A 4,711-nucleotide genomic window follows, 5' to 3' on the forward strand; every position below is an offset into this window, starting at 1 on the left:
CTAAAACGATTTTTTTTTTCCCCTGTCAATAATTTTATCCAATTCAAGTATGGAAGAAATTGCTATATGGTGCATCTAGCCGTTACAATTTTAAAAGTATTTAATAAACTTAATAAAAATCGCCTGAAGGTAAAATAAATAAAACGAAGAATGCGTTATTGGGGTCCTAAAAAGGCTGGGAGAGCAACAGCGTCATGAGATTTAAATAATAGCGACATAACGGTCTTTTATCCCCTACTCAGCCTAGCCCCGGGTCCCTACACTCCTGGTGGTGCTATCAGTGTGTAAAAAATAAATAATCTTGAATGCTTTTCTTCCGCTTTATGCTAAAAACCATAGATAGTAAAAATACCTGCTGACATATACTAATCTACAATATTCACAGGTTGGCAGCATTGCTAAACATTTAGCAGGGTATGGAAGTCAAAACTAGCGATATTGTCAGCCCTGTAGATTATTAAGTGCATGATTTAGACCATTTGCGCCATCCCAGGCCATTCAGTGTGGCATATAAGACGCTGTGGGGGTGAGGAAAGTGCTCTTACGAAGCGAGTCATGGCGCGTTAATTTCCTTCAAACTCCTTGACGAACTCTTGCCAAACGTTTCCTCAGCGTATTTGAACTAAGCTTCTATATCTCAGTCCATCAGAGACCCACTGTTCATTAAAATAAATCAGCGTACTACGTGTGAGAGCTAGGGAGTAATCTCAGTTAAATCTACGGCATGGTTTAAATTCTCTATTCATTTGCTCCTTTTAATCCGCCAGATGAACACGGATGTTTACCTAGCGACATTTAAACAGAGCTGCCAACCGTCACCGATTTGTTGCACAGTGATTCAGTTTAAATTTTCTACCTATCTTTAGCGATGCGGCTTAATTTTCAGTGCTTAATAAAGAATATATTTCTCACTTTTATAGATGTAGCACTATGAATGATGCTATCTATCAATAAATTCGTGAAAATAAAAAATATTTTCCTTCACCTAATCCCCATCAGTTGGTACGCGTGAGTTGACCATGTCGCCAGAGAGAGGGGGGTAGAGTTTGTTTCTTCCGTGCAAATTATGGATTTTAAGTGTTACCCAGGTATCATTCAAGAACTACAGTGCCATCTACGTGTGAGTGAAGCTCCAGGAGAATATAATGATGCTGACAATGTGTAGGAAAAGTGTGTACGAGGAGAAACGAGCGTGCAACGTAACAAGTGAAGCCAATGTGACTCGGAGACATTTAATGGCGTTAGTAGCGAGTGTTTTTTTTTTTTTTTTTTTAAAATTATGAACAATACGAGCTACCCATGAATTACACAAGCACTCAAGTGACATCTTCCTGGTTTCAAGAGCCCCAGGAGTTCATAGTGAGAGTAAAAACATGCAGGAAATGTGCAAACTTGGTGAAATGAGCGAAAGCAGACACGACGCGCAGACTGTATGGCGCCGGCGCTGGGTATTGTTTAGCTGTCATGCAAATTATTGACTCTAAGCGTTACCCTTAGATCACATAAGTGATTAACTAATAGGTACCATCCTTCTAAAGCCCCGGGAGTGTATAGTGAGACTGAAAACATGCAGGAAATATGGGAACATGAAGAAATACGAGCACACCGCAGAAGCAAGCTACATTCTGGCGACATGGCGCGAAGTGAAACAGAAAAGATTTGCGGAAATATAAGTGTTTTGTTACTTGGTGTCGAATTTGGATATGATCTCTCCACTTTGGATGAGACTTGAATCCGGACATGTTCGAATCTTCATGTTTAAGGTATGTGAGAAAGAGAAGTATTGGTTAGGGTATCGTTTGTTCAGAGGAGATTTATTTTTTGATGGTTTTTGGTTGCATTCATCCTTTTGCATCAGATTTTGCATTTTTCCCTTATATTACTGTAATTAATAATGAGATAGAGTATTGTACATTAAGATAACAAGTTTCGATATCTTAGTATACATTTGTCTCTGTAATTTCAGGCGATAATCTTCAGTGAATATCATGTAATCTTTCGTGTTAGAATATCAGCAATATAAATAGCTTTGAAATATCGTGTGTCAGTCTTTATTTAAGTTTGAAGGAAGGAGACGTACTAAAAGACTTTGTTTATGTTTCAACCCGTTCAGTCCAAGGAATCGTTTTTAGTTTATTTTTGCTGCTAAACTGAACTATTTTATTCAATTTAAGACGGATATGTATTAGTGAATGATTTATCTAAGGCCATAACGAACACTTTAAGTTTGATTAATGTCTATTAAAGTAAATAAAAGTATCTGAATGTAGAGAGATTAAAGTAAGAACCAGATATATACATCATCAAAGGGAAGGAGATAAACACGAGAGAGAGAGAGAGAGAGAGAGAGAGAGAGAGAGAAACATTTTAACCATTGTAGCTGCTAGGGATCGAACAGAAGCCCTCCTGTTTCCAGCCATTCACTACATAGAAAGTGTGGGGTAACTTTGTCCATTCCTCGTGATTTACCTTAGCCTCGTTTTACCCGCCGTTGTTTTACCTGCCGTTGCTTTACCTGCCGTTGTTTTACCTGCCGTTGCTTTACCTGCCGTTGTTTTACCTGCCGTTGTTTTACCTGCCGTTGCTTTACCTGCCGTTGTTTTACCTGCCGTTGTTTTACCTGGCATTGCTTTACCTTCCGTTGCTTTACCTGCCATTGTTTTACCTGGCATTGCATTACCTGCCGTTGCTTTACCTGCCTTTGTTTTACCTGTCGTTGCTTTACCTGCCATTGCTTTACCTGCCATTGTTTTACCTGTCGTTGCTTTACCTGCCGTTGCTTTACCTGCCATTGTTTTACCTGTCGTTGTTTTACCTGCCGTTGCTTTACCTGCCATTGCTTTACGTGCCTGCGATGGTCGGCTTGGCTTGAGATCTGGAAAGCAGGTTGAGAATTGACGGGATGCAAGGAAGTCATTTGGAGAGGCGTTAATGTGGAAGCAAATTGATTTCCCCCAACTTCAACCTATATGCAGCAGCTCATGTCCAACTTTTACAGATTTTTTTTAATGAACAAACGACACCCGTAATCTGGTGTATGGATTTTTTGTTTAATTTGTTTTTCCATCCACTGTTCATCTGTAAAAAAAATAAAATAAATTAAAAAAAAATAAAAGGCTTGTCTAGAAAGCCATTTTGTGAGGAGACGTGTATGTGGAAGTCAATGATAAGTTCTATACATTCAGTAGGCTCTATATCTACTACATGGCGTCACCCTAGTTCTTTCACCTTAACTTGGTCTAAATTTTTGTCCGTTTGCAGCTTATTTCACACAGTGGCAGCAAAAGACAGTACTACAGCTCTGCATCCTCTCCATATTACTACTTCATGATTGGTGCCTATTTTAGAGTTAATTTTCTGTTACAACTCAGAATTCTGGTTTGAGAAAGAGGACAATTTTACACCAGGTTTAAGTGAAAAGAGTAGTTTCGCAGCTTCTTTAAATTTCACTGTGGCGAAGAACTCTATCGTCAGACCATGGACATAGCATGTTTTTATTTATTTATTTATTTATAGATATTAAACTAAAAGGTAAATTTTCATGTCAGTAGCGTGAAGACAGGCCAGAAATCTCGCTCATTAGGCAGGTGTTATTAAAGAGGTAAATCATATATGGTAAAAAAAAGAAAAGTTCTTCCAAAATGAATAGATAAGGCACCGTATATTTACCTTGGGACTCTAATAAAGGCAAATGACTGACTCAGAACGGATATAATGTTAAATAATGATGTATGATATTTACTGGCATTCAATAACTAGGCAAATTGAAATTCTGTAGCACGACTATTATACAGTACCGTAGTTAATTTTGTTGTTCCAGATAGACGATTATATTTTGCTTAGAAGGGACATTGTGTTATGAAAATATTAGAATTACTTTCCACTAACCACTTAAGATATCAGTTAGAGAGAGAGAGAGAGAGAGAGAGAGAGAGAGAGACCTCTTACACACCACACACTGAATTGCACAAGTGTTTTGGAATCACGTTACATACAGGGTTCACAATTTCATTAAAGCAAATCAAGGCCTTGTAAACACACACACACACACACACACACACACACACACATTCTGACGGAGCTCTGAACACCTCTTTACTTAATTAGCACGTACTTCAGTACGGACGTAATTTGCCTTTGTGTATGATAGTTTTTTTTAAATGAAATTTTAACCATCGCCCTTCAGCTTAGTTAATTATATGTCTTCAACACGTGCGGCAGCTGCAATAAAAGGGAATGTGTTTATTATCTCTCTCTCTCTCTCTCTCTCTCTCTCTCTCTCTCTCTCTCTCTCTCTCTCTCGTGTGTGTGTGTATGAAAGAGTGTTTCCATTCATCCTTCCAATAAATAGCTATATATTTATGTGGACCAAGTTAAGACGAAAAGCCTTTAGCCTAATATATAAACTAGATACACCAGCATGTTTATTCCTCATTGCTCCACAGCTTTTACACCATATATAAATGTAAATATACCAGCATGCATATTCTTCATTCCCCCACCTCTTTTACACCAGTCATACCATGCGTCACACTTCATATTACTGCTCTCCTGAAGCTGGAGTTTGCGCCAGAGGTAAAAAAAAAATGCGTCTGGTGTGTCTTTGAAGTCTGCCTTTGCCACCATAATTAATGTTGTAAGCCAGAAATACCCAGACGACCGCGGAATACTAATTAAAGGAAGGCGAAAAAGGGTAGGGCTGGATCAAACC

This window comes from Coenobita brevimanus, chromosome 82 (genome assembly GCF_032717465.1).
Source record: "Coenobita brevimanus isolate Jiangsu-jjx chromosome 82, ASM3271746v2, whole genome shotgun sequence".
In the NCBI taxonomy this organism is placed as follows: domain Eukaryota; kingdom Metazoa; phylum Arthropoda; class Malacostraca; order Decapoda; family Coenobitidae; genus Coenobita; species Coenobita brevimanus.